This window comes from Argiope bruennichi, chromosome 4 (genome assembly GCF_947563725.1).
Source record: "Argiope bruennichi chromosome 4, qqArgBrue1.1, whole genome shotgun sequence".
Classification (NCBI taxonomy): Eukaryota; Metazoa; Arthropoda; class Arachnida; order Araneae; family Araneidae; genus Argiope; species Argiope bruennichi.
The window spans coordinates 69,813,128-69,838,200 of NC_079154.1; the positions used below are offsets into that span (position 1 = coordinate 69,813,128).

Genomic DNA, 25,073 nt, shown 5'->3' on the forward strand with positions numbered 1-25,073 from the left:
AAAAACTTTATCAGTGGATGTTTATCACCCAAGAAGTAATTAAGTTCCTATTTGGTAATTCTAGATCCAACAATCTGTCCTTTAAAACGGTTTGGACTGTTTTGCGTCTCAAAAAGTTACGGTTAAGACGGTAGTCTAAAAGCATGATTATATTGAATGAAATATATTGAATCAATAACGAAAATTTGAATAATGATACGTTTTGAAACAATATAGGGACTGTTTTGAAACAATCCTCGTATTTTTGAACAAATGTCGGATGAGCAAACATGCCTTTAAACAATCTTCCACACCATGTAAGAAAACATTTCACTTCAACGGACAAAGAATGTATGTCAGATTTACTGTTAGTAAAAGGGGCTGTCGAAACTGCCATCTACCGCAAGGGCACAAGAGAACCTGTAATAAAATCAAATTGATATTTAACAATAGAATTTTTATAAACAAACTTACTGTATTGTTTTTAGTTAACGTACAAAAAAAGTAAAAAATTATTTATTTTAATTATTTTCGACTATAAAAATCTAATTTGTCATTCGTTATCATATATATTACAAAAATTTAGAATAAACATATTTTTCATCAAATTTCGTATCGTATCCATGGCATAAAACTTTCATTAAATTACCTGATTAATTGACGTTAAATTTTGAAATTATTAAAATAATGCAGTGTCATCTCGAACACACAAATCTCCAAAATCTCGAATCTACAACATATCAAGAAATGAATGTCATATTGAAGACAAATTCCATCATTATGAAATAAGCCAAGTTAAATAAAAGCATGTAAAAAACGAATGATACTTTGATAATAATCATTATAAATCATGAAATGATGTATCGTAGAAAAAGAGGGCACCAGTAAAAGAGTAATCACCTCTATTAAGGATTCTTATACTATGACATCACACAAAAACGGGGTCACACAATTTTTTTTAAAATTCGGGTGCTTCTTTTACATTATATAAAGTAAATGTACTTTGTTTTAAATCATTTCATTTCCGAAATATATGTATGGAATAATTTTTCTTTGCATATATCATTATTTATATTGTTTCTTTATTTTTTTATGTTCATGTAATGATTTCAGCTTATTCAAATTCATGAAATTTTTTCTGACTAACTTAAATTCAAATTTAAAAATACTTTAACTTCTCAATTCCTTTGGTTTCCTTTGTCTCTCGAGGTGCAATAACATAACTTTAACTTCTTAAGCTGTTGCCCTAGATGAGTTGCGGTTTCAGCATCATTTCCGAAAATGAGAAGCCCACTTTCTGAACTTATTAAAGCTATAAATTTGCTTTTTGTCTGCTTTTTGTTTAATATTCTTAGCATAGAAGCTACGTTACATTTCCCTCCAATGATCAAGAACATGCTGAAATAATATTGAAAACCACATTCAAATGTCCTATTAATCAATTATCAATAAGCGGAGTAATGGCTATTTTTAAATGACTGCAAATTCTTTCAATACTCTACAGTACAGAAACCGTTTATATGGTATTATATATAATATATATTTCGCCAGTGAAAACTTATAAATTCTAAAGTAGAAAAAAAATTCTAATAAATTTTTTTTTTAGAATCCTTGATTTACGTCATTACTTCTCAGCTTATACAAATTTAAATCCTAAATGGGGGTCACTACATTTTCCCCCCTTTTAACTCTTTTTATACAGGTGAATTAGAGCCTTCGAGTTGGGTCCCAGGATAGAATACTGACATATGAGCTTTTCATTCGACAGTTTTCCAATTAACTCCTCCTTATCCTAAGCTGACTCTTGCCTTCCCCCTCTATGCTTAGTCACCCCTCTTTGAATTGTACCCTCTCCACCTTCGAAGGGACTGTTTCAATATTTATGAAAAATAGTCAAAAAAATGATCTTGACTTGTTAAAGTTTACTGCACTCTTTATTTTGACACCTTAATAAATAAGACAAATTGCAGTGTTTCTATGTTTAAAATATTTATGAAAACCAAAGAATCAGTTCTCCAGTTCCATCGCTGCTCCGATTATTCCAATTTTTGTTTTGTAAAGAATCTCATGACAATTTGATACGTCGTCAGTGGCCGCCTGTTCCTATCCATCCGCCATTTTCGTAAGATATCGTAAGATAATACTTTAATACAGCCCCAACCTCAATAACTGATCTGATTTCACCATTTTATGTGTTTAGCTAATCAATCAGAATGTTCTATGTTAATTGCAGAAGTATAATTTTAAATAATGCTTTCATCCGATGCGATAAAATGTAAGGCATCAAAGCTGCGTGGCATTAGCACATTAATATGATGAGCGAGCATCTTGTTGCCGAAAGCGCCTTGTATTATATTATTATAAATAATATTATTTTCTATGCCAATATGTCATAGCTAATAATGGCATGGAAAATAGCTACCTAAATTTTTGCGAAATATTCAAAATGTCTTCAGGGTCTGTTAATTACGAATTGTCTCGTAATAGTCTGTGTGTTAATTAAGGCTTAATTAACGAAGGAACTTAATTAAGTTAGCATAGGATAGGAACTTAATTAAAGCATAATGATCGGGAACCAAAAGAGGGAGTGGGTATTGATATCCCAAGTGCCAGTCGTATAGTGCACCATCGGAGCAACACATTATATCACTTTTTGAAATGACATATCATCAATGAGTGCAAAAATAATACTATGTTCGCGATGCTTGCTTATTGTCCTACCACGTCACTTTGTGCGAGATACTTTTTTGGTAGATTTCTATAGGAGGACTACCTATTGCAAGGGTAAGTAAGGGTGCAAAGGTAAGGGTAAGTAATAAGACTTCGTGAAAATTTCTTCAGTTCTTTACCGATCATGGACCCTAGAAACCAAAACCACCCTTCATTCAGAAGTTTATATTATATGTATGTAATGATATTTTAACTCTAATTTCAATTTAATTCATTTTCATAGTAACTTCATCTTAATTTAGCCCATAGTAACTTCATTCTAAAATATTCTCTTATTTCGTGATCCCATTCCACTGTCTCTACTTAATTAATTCAAGAGAAGCTTTGTTAAATTGTTGAATCAGCTAAAATCTAACTTTCCCACACTACGCGTGAAGAGATAACATACCGCTAATCAAGCAAATTCTTTTTTAAAATCTCCCTGTATTTCCCCTACCTTGTCAACGCGTGTAACGAAAATCCCTATCGAAATCTCATAATACATTAGCACTGTAAAGAAATATTTTCCCTATCAAAATCATAGGTTATATAAGACCAGGGATAAAATGTCCAAGAGCTCTTCCCTCATTCCTTTCTGTGTCGTTCTGTGTGCTCGTCGCTTGTACATATGCTTGCTTCTTCAAAATGAAATAAAACGACGTCACGAAATTAAAAGTATCTTCACTGTCTTCAAACTGCATCATGCTTCACAACAAATAATATTACATGTATATGTGTATAACTCTTTGTCCATGCTAACTTTTGAACAGGATAACCAGAGTAATTTTGAATTTTGTTTGGATTTTCACCGGCTTGGAGAATGTTGTTAGAAGAGCAAAAATCTCGGTGGGGTAAATGGCCCATCTAACTCAAAAGACGTGGGAGTAGTGGAGGTTTGAGATTTTCATTTCGCTATAACTTTCTTAATATTGAAGATAGAAAAATAAATCGAATTAATAAAATGAGCGCCTTATTAAGACGAACAATTTTCGTATTTCAAGTTTTTCAATAACTGCAATATCTTAGAAGTTAGAGACTGAAAAGTGATTTTCTAGCCCACATTTTGATTGTTTCTAACATCAACCATTTATGTTGCCAGATAGTAACTCAGATGTAAAGGAATTCACCTTTGCCTTCAAGAAGTATTCCACATAGAATAAATACGAAAAAAAAATTATGAAAAGCTGTAATAAAATTTTTAAAAAATTATTGGACTTGCAAATCTTTTTCTTTTTTCAAGGAAATGCTGTGTCTTTATTGAGACATCAATGATTTTTAGTCTCAAACAATGTAAGCAGAGTATATTATTAAGTTTTTAGTGGTTGATCATTAGACAGTCTTTTGAGGAAATATTTAATGTTCAGATAACAATGACTTTTCTTCCGTCCAAGGATTTGAATCAAGGACCTGCGGAAATAATTCCAGACAAAACAAAGCAACTTAATTGCAATCCAGACAGAATTGCCAAAACCACATTTTAAATGAGCGTTGTATTTTGGAATTTTGAGTTTTAATTATTCTTGCATTTTCCTCAACTTTTTTTTGAATTATTCGTCTGAAATAATCGAATCCATGACCTAAAAACTTGTAATAAACGGTTGAAAAGCCTGAATATCTTTCTGTAGTTTTCTAAATTGATATTAAAGTTTTGTCTTCCCTTTCTTTTCTTTTTCCTTTTTTTTAATTAATTTCTTTTTAAATATTCTAAAAAATAATCCGTACGCATGACAGCGAAAAATACAGCCTGTTAAAAAATTATACAAATTTCTCATCTTTATTTATTTATTGCATCTATAATAGTCAAAATATCGTCTGGTGAAAAACATCATGTTATAACTTCTATGCAAAAATTTAATAGACATAATTTTTTTTTTCTTTTCTACTTTATTTTTCTAAATACACTTTTTAAAAAATACTGTAAAAGCATAATGCTTTGTTTGATTTCTTAGCTTCGTTTTGTAGAACTATTATAGATTTTATCTCATAATCTTGAACCATAATTTTATATATATATATATATAACTCCATTTACCACACTTTATTTTCCTAATTTCTACATCACCTTATTTTCACAACCTCTATGCCACTCTAATATGTTTGAAACAGAAGACATTTTATTAATTATTATAAAAAGAACCGAAAAAACGTCAAATTATTAGAAAGTCAAAGTCGAAACACTCCAGTTGACTGAATATTCATTTTCTTTTCTTAACATTACAAAAAAAAATGTACCTTATAAATTTGTCTTATAAAATGATTAAATTAGTTGATCCATTCTAAAATATCCTCTAAACGGATGCTAATATAATCAGCAGGAGTGATCTTTTCAAAACTTTCTCCCATACTCTTTCTCAAAAAAAAAAAAAAAAAAAAAATCTATAAACTCTGAGTAAACCAGAGAACGCTTTGCATGACACTGGTTTATAATAGTTACGAAATATTAACTTTTGGCATGAATTTAACGTTTCTTCTGAATCTATTGTATGATCTTCAGCGAGATTTTGGAATTTAATCTCTCGTATGCGGTTAATAATATTCGTAGAATGAATTTATATTTCAGATGCGTTTTTCCCAACCAAATGAAATCAAAATTTGACATGGATCTATAATTCTAGTCACAAAATCACCTCCTCAGGTTTGATGTAATTAAGTCTCTGCTTTTTGAGTTATCGTGTTTATATGAAAGAGCAGATAGACAATCCCTTGTTGGGACTCCCACCGAGGGTTGGGGATCTTAGAAATGAGGATGAGAAGCTTCCGATTTGGTGACTGGTTCTCGCTACTCTGGTGGTTACAGAAATGATGGGGGTTGGCTACCTCTTATCGATGACAGGACGTACTTCCCACAGGAAGGGTTGTGCTGTAGCCAGTGATGGGCAGTAGGATTCAACCTAGCTCCTGCCAATGCTGCCGTGGCCGTCCGGTCATTCAAATTTAATTCGAATGCTTTTAATTAGGCAGGGTGGAGTACCCAGTGTAGTTACTTCAAAATTTGGCAGGTATCTACACTGTCGACGTCAAATATGTGTATTGAATTTTATATATCCGGCGCTCTTTATTTTATACTTATTGTGTTAAGCGAGACAGACAGATTTCATCTGAATGAATTTACTAAAAATTAAATATAAATCTACAAGTTTAATGAAAAGAATATGTACCAACTTTTATCCATCTAGCTCAAAGCATTTTTGAGTAACCTTTGTAACAAACGGATGAACAAACAAAATGTGTTTTTCGAACTCCTATAATGTGGGGGATCGACAAAATCTCCAGCTCGAATTTTTTGACAATATTTTCTCTATGCTATAAGCGAAAATAAAAAGAAACCGTAGTGAACCATCTTAAGAACGGGGTCGATTTACAATATAAAAGATAAATATTATAAACGTTAAAAAAATTCAATACTGCGATGGTATTCTCTTTGATTTTAATCTCAAGATATGCTTTTAACTTCTTAATAAGTTCAATGTTCGTATATGCGCATGTGATTCCAAAAATTAAAAATAGAACGAGTTAGATAAATGATATTAAGTCCTTGTTCTAGATATCAAAAATATAAAGTATCTCATTTTGAATCTGGTTTTTACAGGCAGAGAACCAAAATTTATATTTTAATCGCCTCTCTATACTACGAAGTTCAACAAGGAATAAGAAATATCCAAAATATAAAAAGTATCCACATGAAGTAAGTATCCGACAAAGAACACTTCTGCGTGTTCGAGCTATCGCATTCATATGCAGACAGACGGATTCTACGCAGGTATATTTCATTCAAAATTTGATAGAAATCTGCGGTTTTGGTGTCAAGGTCGCATGCCTAATTCAGATGTCTATTTCGATAGACCGTTTAGTCGTGATGTTCTCAGGCAAGCCGACGCGACTGACAAACATAATCTCAAAGAAAGAGATACATTTTATATAAAATTGCTGTTTTCTGGTTATTACAATACTTTGTATAATTCGTACTTCAGAGAGTTAACCAGCAGGAATGGTTTCTCCAAAACTTTCTCGCATACTCCCCAATAAGTTGTCATGCCTTGCCTGGCACTAGCATACAATAGTTACGAAATATTAACTTTTAGTATGAATTCAGTTTTACTGAATCGATCGTGTCATCCTTGGCGAGTTAATGGGCGATGAATCCCTGATGTACGTTATTAGTATCCAAAAGTCGAATTTGTGTTTTAAACTCGCTTTTACCAACCTATTGAAACAAAAATGTGACACTAAACTTCTTTTGTAGTCACAGACCCCATACCAAATATTTGATATATTTAAGTCATTGTGTCTTTACAGTATCGCGTTTACTTATTTCTGAAAATACAGATTGACAGTCAAGCGTAGTTGGATTTGACTCAAAATTTAATTAGTGTCAATACTATAGATATTAAATCTGTGTATTGAATTTTGATTTGGCTCAAAATTTAATAAATGTCTACACTATAGATATTAAATCTGTGTATTGAATTTTATCTATCTTGCGCTCTTTGTTTTGTAATTATTGTCTTAACATATTCGGATAGCCGTACAGACGGACTTCCACGGTACAAATTTTACTCAAATTTTGACAGAAATCTAAAAATTTGTTATAAAGACCATATGCAAAATTCCAGCCTTTTAGCTCAAATCATTTTTGAGTTATATTTGTCACAGACAGATAGACGGACATTTTCCAAAAATGTGTTATTCAGACTCAGAGAAGTCTAAAGCATGGAAATTCTCCAAAATCTTGAGAATTACTATACTTTCTCTATGCAATATATACAAGAAAGTAAAAATGTAAACACATTATTTATATAAATATATCATGTTTATATAAATATATCATGAAGCATACAATTTTGAACTAGAAAAGAAAACTTTATTTCTTATCTTGGTTAATTTTGTTAATTATTTATATCTGCTTAATAACTGGAAAAAAAGAATGCAATTTTTTTTTCTCACTTGACATTTCTGTAGATGTTTAACAGCATTTTAAAGTGTCCGAGGAATTTTTGTGGTTTAATTTTTCATACGCTCTCTCCTCTAAAAATACCTCCCATACTGCATGAGTCAGAGAGGGCTCTCCAATTACAAAAAGGAGGTGAACAACCCATGCGGGTCTCAAAATACATGCGTGTTTTCGTGGGAAAATTGCATTTTCTTGTTTGTGTGGAACATTCGTGAAAACAAATGGGCATTCTTTTTCAGTTATGCGTCAGCTTTTATATGCTACCGAGCTTTATCATTGATATTATAAATGGATTTTATTACACATTTAATATATTCACGAAATTGAATAAAAAATATTTAATATAATTTTCTATTATTGAAGAAATAAATTTTTGAAAGATGCCAAATTTTATTTAACTCATGCTGACATACGCGCCAAATGAATCAAATTTAGTATTTACTGCGCATCAAGTAGGAGAAGACAGAAAGTGATGCCACAAAACGATGTAAAACTCTCTGCATTTAGATTATTATATGCCTTTATATTTGTCATGGATTTTAATGTCACATCATTTGACTCCATTAGTTTATTTCTTTGAGTACATTATATTCGATCGATATAATTCTTTAAAAATGAAGAATTTTTTATAATAACCTTCCATAAATTACTTGTTTAAAGTTGTGACTATATTCAATTTGAATTTTTTTTAAAGATATTGTAAAATAGTTAAATTTTTGAGTTTTAGCGTAAAATAAATAAAAAAAACATTTATAAAATCAAAATATAACAACTTAATTCCCCAAAAAAAATTTTTAATTAAAAAAAATTGATTAAAAAAAAGGTATATCGCAAAAATTAAATTTGCTTTATGCTTCTAATTTTTCCATTTGATAAATTTCTAAACTAGTAGTTAAATGATTAGTTCAAAATTTTGTGCATAGCTTATTCTGTGGATATTATAAAACATTATGCTTAGATTTTAGTTTATGAAGTTTTTCTAATGAAATTTCTACAAAAATTTAGAACTTGAGAAAATAGCTTTTAAAGATGTAAAATAGTACTAAAATGTATATTATGTAAGCATAAAAAAAAATGTGATTTCCCGAAAAATAACTTAAAAATTTAATTGAAATAGCTTTATGAAAGAAACTGTTCGAAAATTAAGCATATTGAATTTTAAAAAAAATGTTTGATATTTTCCCAAAAAATTGACCTTTTAGCGTAATCATTATTCATTTCATTATTGATTTAGTAAATTAATAACATTATGACTTTTATAATTACTTCTTAAATTAAATTATTCAGTTCAGAATGAAGCATAGTTATAATTATTATCGCTTAGTTTCTTCAAAGTAATCTAATTTAACAGACAAACAACGCAGATAACTGAGTCATGGAATGGATTATTTATAAAATTTAATTATATAGCATTAATAACATAAACACACAAAAAAAATTTAATATCTTCGCAAAGCACATGTGTATAAATCCAACAAAAGCATTGAAAAATGTGGTAAAACAAATTTTAAAAATTTATTTAAATAGTAGAAAAATAATAACAGCAATAAAATTATCAACATTGAAAAGTTTATATCTTTATTTAATGTGGGATAAAAATAATTTCCTTGCAGTAATATCCATTGAAGGTACTGAGAAAAAAAAATCATTAAAATATTGATTATTTCTAAGTAAAAATCTAATTAAAAGATTGAAAACTCTTTTTTTTAATGAATACCTCCTTCTAAAGAACTTATTAGTGTCAAATATGTCTACTAGTTTGCCCTACAGAACAAATTTTTTATCGTTTATGCGCATGACTCAATTTGCAAATAGCATTTCAGCCTTTATTCGTTAATTTATTTTAATAGCTTTATTTCGGCTTGTATCACATTCTATTTCAATTTGCAAAAAAACATGGGTTATTTTCTTAAAGTTTTCTTTTTTATTATTATATTACTTTACTTTGTATACGTTGTTTAAGAATAAGTTTGACTAAGAGCATTTCAATTATTTGGTTTATATTCATAAAATATACCATTTTCATGCAAATTAAAGATACAAAGTGAAAATATTTGAAAAGATATTTAAATACCACTTATCTGACACCGGTCAAAAGCATTAAATTTGCTCAAATTTAATTAGTACTTTTTTTTTTTTGTCTGAGTTTTAATTATCAAGATAGCGGACGGTTAAGGAAAATAGAACACATTTCTGCAATGTTCTCATTTTTCTTTTTTCATTGACTCTATTACTGTGTTGTACTGTTAGTGCAATGAAAGTGATATTTGAATAGCTGCCAGAAATAAAAGAGGTCACAAATTAATGGTCAAAAGAAATCCTTCACAATTTTTTTCTGCTTTTTCCTATTTCTGTCCAGCCACTTTTTTATATCAATTTTTTTATTGACACATTTTTTAGTATAATTTACAAGATGTATCTTTTGTAATAATCTTAACCGCCAATCTTCGCAGAATAAACAACACAACGGGTTTTTTTACAAGTTAATTAGGACAGAGACTTCCGTCTTTTTTTCCCTCTTACCATCGTTTTTCATCCTTTTAGCATTTGGCACCTTATTTTCGACATTTGTTTTAGTCGTGCCACTGTGAATGAATGCTGAATTTTTTAATTAATGCTTCAAAATACCTCTTATATTATATTTAAGTAAATAAAATATTTCATTATTTACCTTATAAGTAAAAGAGAGTTAAAAAAAAAACTAAGAAATAATAAGATTATTAATTTTGAATAAATAATATTAAAATACCTGTTCAGTCTTAGAGACGCCTTTTCCGTTTCCATCTGCGGTTGCTATGGAAACCGGCGAATGCGCAGTTTTTTCTAGAACTTTGATACTTTTTTTTATTCTGAGCTATTCAGATTAGTGATGTCTAATTAGAGATGTAACGGTGAATATCTTTGCGTTCGTGTAGGTTTTCGTATTCGTCAATAAATGTTATTCTGTATTTAATGACATCTTTGATTCTTGAGAGTTAGAAAATAGATTTTAGATGTTAGATCATAGGTAATTAAAACCACGGAATCACATAATAGATTTAGAATGGCTCGACTGCATTTAGAATTATTTGGTAAAAGCTCTGACGCCATAGACATCAGCAATGCCTTTTAACTTATTTTTATGACATAAAAGGAGAGAGGAACAGATATCATTGTTTGAACGAAGAATAAATAGCTAGATTTTTCTAACTCTCAATCCGGGCCCCCTGAAAACAGGGCACACAACCCGGTAAGAGAGGATGATACCGAAATCAAAAGTATTAAACAAAACCTTATTAAATAAATACAATAATAAAACTCAAAACAATAAAAATGGGAAAAAAAATCCATTTTTTTAACTGAAGGGGAAAATACAAAGAGAGCATTCGTAGCATATTTACCTATTGTTAATACAATATTTCCTTTAATGAAGTTCACTTTTCATTGGTCACATTTGGATAATCATATTCCATCCCTTTCAAACGTAGATATAGAGAAATCTTTGAAATCTTTTATAAAATTTAATGCATAGAAAGAATCAATAGTAAATATTTTCTAAATCTTAGACGAAGGGTTGGAAATATAGAAATTTTAAACTCTTAAGCTGAAGTTATCAGATTTCTTAAGTTGCAACCTAGGACAGATTTGAATATTGTGGTTACGGTATGCCAAGCAGGAAGAGTAGTCAAAAAAAAGGACTGTCTCGACTTAATTGATATATTTTTATTATTATTATTTATCATAGCATATGTGGTATAAACAACGTATAACAACACGAAAATTTATTTTTTCAGTAAAGCAGTCATTATAATGCATAATATAAGCGATTGTTATGTATAATAGTTATTGAAAAGAATAATTCTTCAGATATCCTTTTTTTTTTTTTAATTTTAATATGCAAAATTTTTAAATGCTCTTCTACGTGTTAAATAAAAAATCAGATTGATCCAGACAGTTTATTCACAAGTGAGGAACCTTAAACTGGCAACATCGACCAGCCAGAAGGCACACGGGAAAATCTGAATGGCCGGGTCGCCGCAACAGAAACACTAGCGGGAACTGTGGTTCAGTCCTAACGGCCCATCACCGGCCACGTTACAACGCTTCCATAAGGAAGTACGTCCCGTCATCGATGAAAGGAGCCAGATCCCTACCTTTTTCTGTACCCACTATGGCGGCGAGAACCAACCGTCATGCCGGAAGCGCCTCATAATCAATTACGAGGTGCCCCCGGGGGTTTCACAACTCGGGCGAAAACTGAACTTTCCTCCAATTAAATTTAAATAGATTACAATTCCTTCATTAAAAAAACTTTTCTTTTTGAATTAAAAACTGCAACAGATAAATTAATTTTTAATTAATTATAAAATTATTCGAAATTAATTTAAAAAATGTAACATTGTACGTGACATAAATATACATTATTGTTCAATATAAAAATTTTTTAAAAAAAACTGTTAAGCATAGCTTTTTATGCTTTTGTTATCGCACCTGTAACAGCACCTGAGAGGGTTTTTTTTTTAATAGTACTTTTACAATTAATCTTAACCGACAATTTTCAGGTAAAAAAAAAAAGAAGAAAAAAAACTTAACTAGTTAAATGGGTCAGAAACCTCTCTTTAAACAAACTTTTAACTGTAGACGAAAGTATGAATCATCCAACTGTCACACAAAAGACAACTTGAAAGAAACTACTTTGCATAATTTTTTGTTCTTGTCGAATCATTTTATTCTCAGCTTCCACCGCTGTGAATACTAATCGCCCATCTCCTAAATCCTCTAAGCGACCGATAAAACAGTATTAAATGACGCCCATTAGTGCCTACTAAATCGGAAGAGCGAATCCGAAACCAGCCGAGTGGAACCGAAAGTTTTCTTCTGCTCTTCCCGACCTTGAGTCACGTTTTGCGAACTGTTTTCCCTGTTTCTCTTTTTTTCGCTCACGTGGAATGCGCGCAAGCGAAATTTTCTCCCGGCATTTTCATAAATAAGAACCAGGTGCATTTTATTCGGCGCGTTCAGACACGAATCTGTCTTCTCGATAAATGGGTGTACTCGAGGAGTGTGTTGGGAGGCGAATTCAGACGTATTCGGACACGTTCCTTGTAATATAAGAGATAAGCAATTTTCACCAAGAGGGTCATTCGATAACTTCCTTTTTTGTGACACTGAGTTTCGTGAGAAACATAAACAGTGCATTGTAAAAGCGCGTGTAAAAAAAGAAGTGTTTATGTTGGTTAGATTTAAAAAGCCGTGGAAACGTTTGTGATGTTTGAGTTTTCATTCTTTTTATCTCACTATAAATATATGTTAGCATGGTGTTTCGAGATTTTGATGCATCGACCGACATTTAAGTTTTTTTTTTTTTTTTAAATTGCTGTTTAAGTACAACAGTATTTAAATGCAAGTATTTCTGCAACACTAAATACATCAATATTACAATACAATATAATCGCACGCTATAATAGTAACGCTGAACCTACTACAATCACGGGAATTCACAAGGGGTTTTTAGGTAGTGCGAATTTCGAAACACTTTTTTCATTTGCTTAACTTTTAAAACTAGACACTTTTTTATTAATTTTAATTTAATCTTTACATTAAAAGCTTTTCTTGAAATAAATATTGTGACAAATTGAAAGAAGAAGTGCTTAAGTGCTTAAAATTTTCATGAAAGTCGATTTTACAATTTAGAGAATAAAAGAATAAAGTGACTAATTGCATTTTTAACACAGTACAAATATTATAATACAGCAATTTTCTCTGTTCTGTGAATCATATTTAATATTCTTAAGATGCTAATTTTTTCAAATAAAAAACGTTCCACTCTTTCCCAATTAAAACTGATTGAGTTGTGAAAATGTGAATGTCTCTATTCGATAAAAGCGCTCGATTTTAGACTTCTCCATCGGTCGTCTTGAATAAATACGCCACTCAACACTGGGACTTTATCCAAGATATATTGTCTAAAATAATGAAATTGTTGATTATTTTAAAATAATGATACTCAAAGGTTTATAACTTGGTCAGGCTTCACCGCAGAAGATGACAAAATAATTGTGTTAGATTGTCAAATAATTTTATTGAATATGATTTATAGAATCGAAGGATTGTATAAAATTTAGATATTATAATTGTTTTCATAGTACATTTATTATTGAAATAAAATAAAATATTATTTAAATCTTTTTGAAGGTAAAACTAAATATTATGATGAATTAGAGACATTCTTATTGAATAATTCTTAAAAATATTACATAATTTTTTTTTTTAAATTATGTGTTGCACATAAGATTACAATACTAAAAGATGTGATTTTCTATAGTTATATTTTTAAAAAATATGCTTCGTTGCCGCAAAAAAGTTTTCACATTTTCGAAGTTTTATTTCAATCTCTTCGAATCTCTTTTATTTCAAATTCAAATTTATATCTTAATGCAGCTGACAATAAATTAGAGAGCTATATAGTAAAAGAAAAAAATATCTTTAGGCTTCTATAATTTTATGTGACTATCAAAATGTGAAGCTTAAAAATATTTTGCTGAAGTAGCTATTAAGACATTAAGATACATAAATATTTGATTGAAAATTTTAAAGAGCATTATTCCTGGTGAATCAACTGGTCGCCATAGGTGGCTAGTTTGAAAAAATGAAATATAAATATATTATTAAACCTTAAAACATTATCAGGTTACAATTTTTCATTTTCATTCTATTTTGTTTATTTCCCCTCTCTGAATGAAAATAGAACGCTCAGTTTTCTACCCTAGACTTTAAGATTGCGGCAATGTTCACATTTTATTGTTTCTTAATGTTATATTCATACCTGATTATTTATTATCATGAAGTAAATATTCAGACTTTGCAGCAAAAGCATTAATGTAAGAAAATTAACACAAATGAATGATCTCTTTATCTCATGCAGTTGTAAAACGTTTTACACTCCAGTTCTAACAAAGGAATTAACGTAAATAAAAATTTTACGCTTGAGTCCAAAAAAAAAAAAAAAAAATTAAACTAACTTTAGGTTTGAGTCAAAAATTTTTTTAACTTAAACTTAGGCAAAGAAATAAAGTAAAGAATGTTGTTAGATTTGAATTTTTGATTTTATGGGCCTGTTCTTTGCAAAGGAATCAAAGTGAAATAATTTTTAAATAATTAAATTAATTTAGTAAAGAAATTATATAAATTAAACAAAATATATTTTTAGAATTGAATTAAGCAAAGGAAATAACGTGATGTAAATTTTTAGATTTAAACCCAAAGAAAGGAATCAACGTAAGTCAAATTTTTAGATTTGATTCAAGGAATCAGAGAAATGAATCACCGTAAAGTAAAATCTAGATTTGAGTCCGGCAAAAATATTAGCGTAAAGTAAAATTTTATTTTCGAGTTCAACAAAAGAATCAACTAAACTTTAAGTTTGAGTTGTGTCAAAAAAATTTTTTTAGACTTAACTTAAGTAAAGAAATGAAATAAAGAAAGTTGTTAGAACTTATTCTTTCATTTTAAGACTCTTAAGGCTTTGCTCTCTGCAAAGGAATTAACAGGAAATAAATTTTTAGACTTTAATTGAGTAAAGAAATAAAAAGTATATTTTTGAATTTAGTTAAGCAAAGGAATTAACGTGATATAAATATTTAGATTTAAATCCAAGGAAAGGAATCAACGTAAGGCAAATTTTTAGTCTTGATTCAAGGAATAAAATAAAGGAATTACAGTAAAGTAAAAATTTAGATTTAGGTCCGGCAAAAAGAAATTTAATTAAAGCAAATTTTTAGGTTTGAATCAGACAAAGTAACTGATATAAAGTAAATTATTAGATTTGAGTCAGACTGATTTTCAAAAATTGTATCTTTGTTATAGCTAACCTGGTGATCCAATTCATCCATGAAGAAACGGCACTTCAGAGGAATATTTGAAGGGAATTATTTTCTAACAGACAGAATCTTTGAATCCTGTGTATGATAAACATGCTTGAACAGTCAAGTGTAACCTTTGTTGGTTTTCTTAACTATCCATGTCAACTACACGTGGTAGCTAGGATCGGTCTTTGACAGAGTGGACCAATGACATCTGCTTGGATGCTTCAGCTTTTAACACGTGTTCGTCGTTACGCAGCTCTAATTTTTTTCAAGACTCTGTGAATTACTATCAGTAGTGAACAGTAAAGAAAATATTATTAAAAGAATTTTTCGTAATTCTTATTCAGTTATCAGTCGCGTTTGGTGATCAGTTGGTCCTCCAGATTTCCATATTAATTAAATATTTTTTTGTGGTTTGGTTTGAATTGTCTCATAAACAAAATATTTTTAACTGAAAATTCTTATAGACATATAACTCTTATTATTTTAAAGTCTTTGCACCGTTCAGTTAATTGTGCTATGTACTCCTATAATTTTCTGTCTGTATCGTTATACAACCAATTAGATTACAGTAAAGAGAAGTAATATTTAAAAAAGGAAGCACAAAATTTTTTCACCATTGCTTGATTTTGACCTTTATGTAATTAATGTACAATAAAATTTCAAAACGTTTATTAAAAGTATACTTTATACTGAAACTTACCCGGTATGGAAAAATATTCCAAAAAATTTCGTATCTTAATTATTAACAACACAATAATAATAAAAAAAATACCTGGATAAAAAATTTTAACAAAAGGAAAACGATTTCAGTTTCACTTCAATTAAAAAAATATTATTTGAAAATAAGCTTATAATATTTTTAAAAATATTTAAAAACAGAAAAAAAAATGCTCAAAAAAAAAAAAAAGCTTGGTACCATAGAAAAAAAATCTTTTGAATTTTACAATAATATAAAAAACATTTTTTTTTTTGTTCAGTAATATTTTCAGTAGTTACCACGGATATCACTATAATTAAACTTTTTTATTAATTAAATTTCTAATTAAATTTTTTTTTAATTGCTCAGCGGTATGTATTTTCATCCTCTAAAGTATATATGTTGTTAGTAAATCTAGAATAAATGGTCTGGCCTCTAGAGCACCAACAGAAGCACACATTCATCTTCATAGTAGAGATATATAGTTACTAGTTTCGGTATATAAAAAAATTGATTTCATTTTTCTAATATCTTTCTCCGAATTTTTGAAATTTAAATTACAAAAGGGTTTTGAAGAACACTGTCAGATGACCTCGAAAGTCGAATGTCACGAACAACGTCGGGGCAGGCATCTCACTCTTTATTAAAACTTGCACCATACCAACTAATTATACAATTACTGATAGGCAATGCTATTTCATGCTCCTTAGAGTCTCAACTCTATGAGTCTTTAGTGGAATAAGAATTAAGGAAGTGACCACTCAATTGTCATGGTAATTATACATATTTATAATTAGGGATTGCAATACCGGACCAAAATTACAATACCGGTATTCGGTATTTTTTAGATCTTAATACCGGGATACCGGTTTTAATACCGGTATTAGAAATTTTAGAAAAAGAAAGAAAACACAGGTATTTCTTTTTATTTGCCAGTTTTATTAGAAAGGGTAAATATCACAAAAAAATGATTTGTAACTTATAAATTATAACAGTATATAAAAAATCACAAAAAAAAAAAAAAAAAAAAAAAAAAAAAAAAACCTTAATTATTTAAATCACAAAAAATTGTAGATATCACTATTCAGTCTGTGGTACTAATACAAATTATTGAAATGTGATCTTAAAAATATAATGCATCGATTGTACTGTCATTAAGCCTGAAAAGTAATTTTGTGCAAAAATTACTAGCTGTTGAAAACGCTCTTTCGGCATCTACGCTAGTTGGTGGTACTGTTAGCAATGCGCGATATACTTTTTCCAAGTATTTACCTCTAAATCCCTCATCTTCAAATAAATCGATTTCTTATCGGATGGTTTGGGATATAGCTGATTTCTGTATTTTAATTTGGTTCGTTGAAATTTTTTTATTTATCTCTAATTCTTTATCTCTAATTCTCCTAACTGAATTCCATGTGCATAGCACAATTGCTGATTTGCACCAATCAACTTTCCAACTTTTTTCATAACTATTGCTTCATCAGTCATTATGGATACAATTTCTTCTTTCAGGGATAATCCATGTTTCGCTCATTTAGATTTAAGCAATTAATTAAGCCATTAATTAGTTAACTAATTTTGCCCGTTAGGGAGACATAAAAAAAAACGTATACTATATTGCTTTGTTGGCGATCCCTGAACATATAGTGGAGACAATTTTAAAAATTTCTAGTAAATACCGAAAAACCGGTATTTAAACTTGTGAATACCGGTATTACAAAATTGAACAAATGGCTCAAAATACCGGTATTGCAATCACTAATTTCATCCTCATTAGCAATAACTTCTTCAACAATTACATTGTTATTATTTTCACTGTCAATATCACTCTTACTCTTACTCTCTTCAAAGTTAGAATCCAAAGTTTCTATATCCATAGTATTTGGATTCTTCTGTTCTTTATTTTTTTGGTATAATACATCTATTATTCCTAATTGAATTCCATGAGCACAGCACAATTGCTGATTTGTACCAATCAACTTTCCAACTTTTTTTCATAACTGTTGATGCATCAGTCATTATGGATACAATTTCTTCTTTCAGGGATAATCCATGTTTCTCTAATTTAGATTTAAGCAATTAATTAAGTCATTAATTAGTTAATTAATTTCGTCCTTTAGGGAGACATAAAAACAAAAACGCAAACTATTTTGCTATGTTGGCGATCCCTGAACATATAATGGAGACAATTTTAAAAATTTCTAGTAAATGCCGAAAAACCGGTATTTAAACTTGTGAATACCGGTATTACAAAATTGTACAAACGGCTCAAAATACCGGTATTCGGTATCCCGGTATACCGGTATTGCAATTCCTATTTATAATCAAGTAACCTTGCTTTGAAAATCTTTTCAGAATGGACTTGCATTTTAATAATATAGCGGTAGCCAAGCAATTTCATTTAGTGTGATTGATTAAAAACCCGGTTCAGGTTCATTTGGGTTTGACTTCCTAATTTTTAATCTTGGTTTAGCTGACAATATTTCAATGGATTGCTCACTTTCAAAATTTCAAAATCACATCAAAGAAAATAAACATGATCTTCGAGTTTTATTATGAGTTATATGAAATTCAATGTTCAGGCCCATTTACATCAGTAGGTATTTAGTTAAATTCGAGCAAGGAAGCTACAGATCTCTGGTTCTGAAGTCTAGACTGAAAACCAGGTCACCGCGGCCTTGACGCTGCATTCATTGTCTTTCATGAAATTACCTAGATGAATGTCTGAAGGATTAAACCGGCGAATTGATTAAAGGCACACAGAAAGGGATTGGCTATCATTAGAATGGATTTATTCCATTTCAACTGCTTATTAGCTTTCTGGAAAAAGAAAACTGAATAATTAATTTTCAAAAATTAAACTATTGATGCTTTTATTAAATGCTCCTTATTCTACAACTGGAAAAGAGGAAGTATTTAATAAGTATGCTCTGTTTAATGAGATTTCATTGTTCTGTTTAAAAATTCATTGTATAGAAAGTTCGGTAAATAGAAATTTGTAAATTAAAGTTAGAAAATAAAGGGAAAAAATAAATTGAAACTTACCCATCCATTTTAATGAGATATGCGCTTATCCTAAATAGTAAAAAAATATATATATCACAGGTTTATTATCGAACAATTATTAGATGTGCTGGTAATTTATAGAAATTAATAGCAAAAAGCATATTTTATTACAGGTTTAAAAAAACAATATTACCGTTTTAGTTTAGTTGTATTAACGTCCTGTTGTAAAGCAACACCAGGGTAATTTTGGGACGGACCTCGTAATTTTGAACCGGATGACGAGGACGACACCTGAGCTGGCACCCACTCTCCACGCCACACCACACCAGCGGTAGGTCGTTTGGCACGACGTATTTAACGTGCAACAGACGCCCTTACACGACGGTTCTTCGGGTCTCGAACCTGAAACCCTACGGCTCACAAGCCGGGACCTTACTACCAGGCCACCGGGGACCCAAAATTATCGCAGGTTTATTATAAAACAATTATTAGATGTGCAGGTAATTTATGCAGACTAATGGCAAATAGCATACTTTGGATAAAAATGTTTAAACTTTCATAAACATTGAAATACATCATCTGTGACATTTTCTTGAACCTGGCTCTTTTTTGTATTGTACCAAATCTGTATTGTATTATTAATTTTCATTGCTAAACATAGTGTTTTCATTATATTTCAGAACAATTTATAGTATCTTATTGCTAGGATAATCAGCAATCACGATGTTTTTATGAACGAGGAGAAAATCAGACTCTTTTAAAATTTTCAACAGAGCCCATCTGTTTCAAATACTGTCAGTTTTCAAGGCAGATGATTTTGATAAGCAGATGATTTAAGAATTTTGACAACCGAGAAATGATAAAATGTAGAAAAACAAAATCTTCTTCGTGTATAAAAATTATCTTTTTGTAAAATGGAGCATAAATATTATGTAAATATTATTCAACTTCAAGGACTGAAAGATCAATCAGGGTTAAAAAAATTTATTAAATGCAGATTTCACTGTAGTTATAAGATTTGATTATAAGATACAATAAAGAAAAATCTTACTATAACCTGTCAAAAGTAATTTTTTATTTTGAATGTATTCAAAATATATCGTGACATCCACTCCGAAAAAAAATTGATTTGATATATTGCATTGTTAAAAATTTGTGATGACAGCATCGTTATAAGTTTTGCATGGAATAGTTATTTTAAAAAAAGTATTTAAAATATGACAGCTTAGCGTTTTAAAAAGTAAACGTTCATAAAATAAAAATGCTATTAACAAAAAATAAAAATAAAAATTATTTAAGAAAGGAGAAAAATTTTCTCGAAAAATCAAATTAAATCAAAATAAACATTTTAATAATAGAAAATAGAGAAAAAGTTTCCTTAACCTAATGATTGTTCTGGTGAAGTCGTGGGAAATTTATCTGAAAGACAAAGCAGACTTCTTTCTCTTTTATTAAATAAATGCCGGTGTGGACGTTTTTTTCTTTTGTTTGAAATAGTCGATGGGAAAATTGAATAATCGACTTTGTAGCTCAGTGGGTTAGCGTGCCTTATGTAAAGTTTAAAAATCCCAGCAGGAGCCCGGGCGAGGCGTAACTAACTATTTTGTGTGCGATCGGAAAGCAGTTTCAGGTTTGATCAGGTCAAGAATGACGTTGTAATATTTTTTATTTATGTAAACTTATTAAAAGTAGTTGTAAATTATTCAGAGAACATTAGAGCTCTTATTTTTTAAAAAAATATTTTCAAGTTCGAATGCAGTAATGACATTCATTTTTCTCATTCTTACTACACTTCTTTCACAGTTATCGACAAACGAATTCTTCCATCCGGCTATGTTCAATCCCAGTTCAAAAATATCAAGATGATTTATATTAACTAGGAAAATAGACTTTTTGATTCCATCAATATAATTGCACAAATGTGCTAAAAAGTGAATAAATATTAATAATTTGATTCTGTGATTTATAAAATTATTTTTGTTCAAATGAAAGGTACGGCTCCTAGACAGGCACATGATTCTCCAAGTTTTCATATAATAACTTTTGATACCGGATGCCAAATTTAATTTATACCATACCATAATATAGGATCTCTACAAAGTATATTTACAATTTTAAAATATTATTAAGAAAACAAATAAATAGATAAACTGATGAAAATAAGGCATAGATACTGAATCCCCCTTTTTTCTTTTTGAGTCATTTTATTATTTACTATATTTGTTATCATTCAGAGCTACGGGCCGCGATGGGCTGGAGGTAAAGTCTCAGCTACTGAACCGGGTGGTTTCACGTTCGAGACCCGATTCCACTGAAGCAATGTCTTGTAAGCGGGTCTGGTTCACGCTAAACCCGTCGGGGCAAAACGCACTCCTGCTGGTGTGCGGTGCATGCTTGGAGTGAGGGATACCTGCTCAATACCGTACTCGTCATCCGGCCGCGGTTCAAAATGACCAGTTCAGTTCCAAAATAGCCCTAGTGTTGCTTTAAACGGGACGTTAATATAAGCAAATTGAACTAAGTATCGTTAATTGCGCAAACACATCAAGTAAGATTTTTGACATGCTTTGTTTAGTATAGGATTGTCATTGGCAGAAAAAGCATCAATGTATTCATTTCATTATTGATTACATTAAGTGTTTCCATACATTTCTGGTATTTAACTTGATTTAATAATAAAGAAATGTATATCAGAAATGGATTGTTTCCATACATTTCTGGTATGTAACTTGATTTGATAATAACGAAATGTATATCTGAAATGGATGGTTTCCATGCATTTCTAGTATGCAACTTGATTTAATAATAAAGAAATGTATATCAGAAATGGATGGTTTCCATGCATTTCTGGTATGCAACTTGATTTGATAATAAAGAAATGTATATCAGAAATGGATGGTTTCCATACATTTCTAGTATGCAACTTGATTTGATAATAACGAAATGTATATCAGAAATGGATGGTTTCCATGCATTTCTGGTATGCAACTTGATTTAATAATAAAGAAATGTATATCAGAAATGGATGGTTTCCATGCATTTCTGGTATGCAACTTAAGTTAATAATAAAGAAATGTATATCAGAAATGGATGGTTTCTATGCATTTCTGGTACCATATTCAAACTGATCAACTTAACAACTGATATTCTCTTTAATTAATTCGATAGTTTCACTTAGTATGCATACCAAGTCTTGTTTCAACAAATCACAATATGTGGTTTGCTTGTTTTTTTAAATAATCATTTTAGAGAATCCCCCCCCCTTCATCAATTTCTTAAGGTCAGACCGTACCTAAAGGTGTCAGATTTGAAATTCGATTCCATTAAAATATCACAGTATAAGAGAATATGGGGAGCGCCAAATACTTTTCGAATATTCTTCCTCTAGTGTGGCGTGGAAACTTCGAGATGGCTCGTCGTCCTCAACACCTCGACACGATTCAAAATTATAAATTCCGTTCCAAACTAGACCTAATATTATTCCAAAGTTGGACGTAAAAATAATTGAATTAGACCAAGTAATTTCTTTTTCGTCAACCGGGTACCTAAAATTCATAAATGTAATGTGATCATAAACCTTTGTAATGATGAGCGCATGGGTCAAAATTCATGGCGAGTCCCATGATTTGCTATTTCAGTGAAATTTATTTTTAGAAAATGTATTTTTAGACTTGTAAATATATCGGGATTCAAAATCAATATCTCGGAAAACATTGTTTGAACCTTCTACTCTCGAATCCGTTATTTGGCTATAACGGTAAACGGTTACGCTATCCACTTCACATCTCATTTTGAATTGCTTTTTCAATTATATAATTTTATCTACTTAGAAATAAAATAAAAATACTGGCGATAGCTCGAGAGAGCGATTTTCACTCAATAATTTAAAACAATTTTGGAAAAATTTGCCACAAAGCTGCCGCAACTCATTAAACTGAAAAAAAAAATTAGTGGTTGGCGCCAGTATTCGGCCGTTAGCTCGAGGGCTTTATCCTAATTGGATGGGAACTATTTCGAATAAGGTTGCTGTGCCGGATTTTTGAGTTTAGTTCATTCTTTGAAAAGTAAGCAGCACAATAACTTTTATATTACAGATTAGATTTTTTGAACTTTTAATATTTGTTAAGTAAAGCTGGAATGAAGGATTTACAAACTAAGGTGTTTGTTCTCTTTACCATTGACACAAACGGCAGAAGAATCTTTCACATGTAAATAAATAATACTGAAAAGGATTACGATGCCGGATTGCCATTATTTATTTAAAAGAACGAAAAATGTGCGATATCGTGATGTTACATCAAGATCCAGTCAGGATATTGGGACTGAAAGATGGCAAGTTCAATACCCAAAATTTGATCCTGGCGCAGATAATATCTGATGAAAATGTTTCCTGTAGGTATGGTATCAAAATTTGGAGAGTGGGTGGAATTCAAATTTCTGTGTTCCTTTTTCACATATCTCTTACATTGTCTCATCTTTTAGTTTTAAACATTCAAATCAATGATTTATCAATTTACTCAATCATTCAAATCAATGACTTTTCAAACTAATCAATCATTCAAATCAATGCCATCCAACCTAATCAATCATTCAAATCAATGCCATCCAACCTAATCAATCATTCAAATCAATACCATATCAATCTAATTAATCACTCAAATCAATGATAACCCAACTAAATCAATCACTCAAATCAATACCATATCAATCTAATTAATCACTCAATTCAATGATAACCCAACTAAATCAATCATTCAAATCAATAATATGGCAATTTAATCCTTTATTTAAAGCCATGACATGCCAATCATTCAAATCAATATCATATCTATCGTATTAATCATTCAAATCAATATCATATCTATCGTATTAATCATTCAAATCAATCTCTTCAAACAGACAAATCAATATTATGCCAATCTAATTAAACATTCCATCAATGAAATGTCAGTCTTATTTATCATTCAAATTAATGATACGCCGGTCTAATCAGTTATTCAAATTAGTGGTATACTAATCTAATTAATCACTAAATTACTAAAATAGAATAGAAGCATCCAACTATATTCTTTAGTTAACTACGCTAAGAAAAAACAAAATGTCTGATTTGAATTTATTCTGGTTATCTTCTTTTCATTATTTAATACTACCTACTTATTTATTAGTAAATACACAATTAGTAAGAAGTAAAATATAATGTTTAACTTAATTAGTATTATGTCTGTCTCATTAATAGTTTCCGAAATGCGACGCGTGGACTTGATGCATCAGAAACAGGTCAAAAGTTTAGTTGGCTTTTCAGTCCAATTATTGGAAATGAATGAACAAACTATTACAGAACTGTCAGTCATTTTTAAAAATATAAATACTACAACTTTAAAATCCATTCACAAATGTTGCTCATGTAAAGAGCAGATTAATTATTACTTTTCATTCAAACCTTGAGTTACACAAAAGGGAATTCTCTTTCATAGATGATAAATCCATCGCGATAACTAACCCCAATGTTTGATGTATTTTTATGATATTATTTTATCCCACGCTGTTATCTAACCGAATAAAGATTATATAACCGACTGTCATCTCCTTCTGAAATAATCCAATGTTTATCATTTATTTATGTTAGATTGTAAAAACTTTCCTTTTTAGCTGATGAGAAATCGACCACCGAAGCATAATCGCCAACATGTTGTCTTATCGCACGCCTATGGGATCGGCCGTTGATGGAGAATGAAAATGCATACAAATTTTGTTTCTCTTACAACGCTCTGCGCAGTTTCTTCTTTCGCTTTCTTTTTTATGATATCAGCCTTGAATAGGAGTATGTGCAAAAAGGCCACATTTTCGGCACTTTAGTCTGGCGCAGCATTTCTCAAGTCTTTCG

At 30.1% G+C, this 25,073-nt stretch overlaps 1 long non-coding RNA gene across 1 annotated transcript; it reads right to left on the bottom strand.

The window, feature by feature from the left end:
• Positions 1 to 283: 283 nt before the first annotated feature.
• LOC129966843 (uncharacterized) lies at positions 284 to 19,703 on the bottom strand. The gene is made up of 3 exons (XR_008784300.1): positions 19,383 to 19,703; positions 19,229 to 19,258; positions 284 to 399 (listed from the first exon to the last, which is right to left on the bottom strand). It is a non-coding gene; the product is annotated as an uncharacterized LOC129966843 (long non-coding RNA).
• Between the last annotated feature and the right edge of the window lie 5,370 nt (positions 19,704 to 25,073).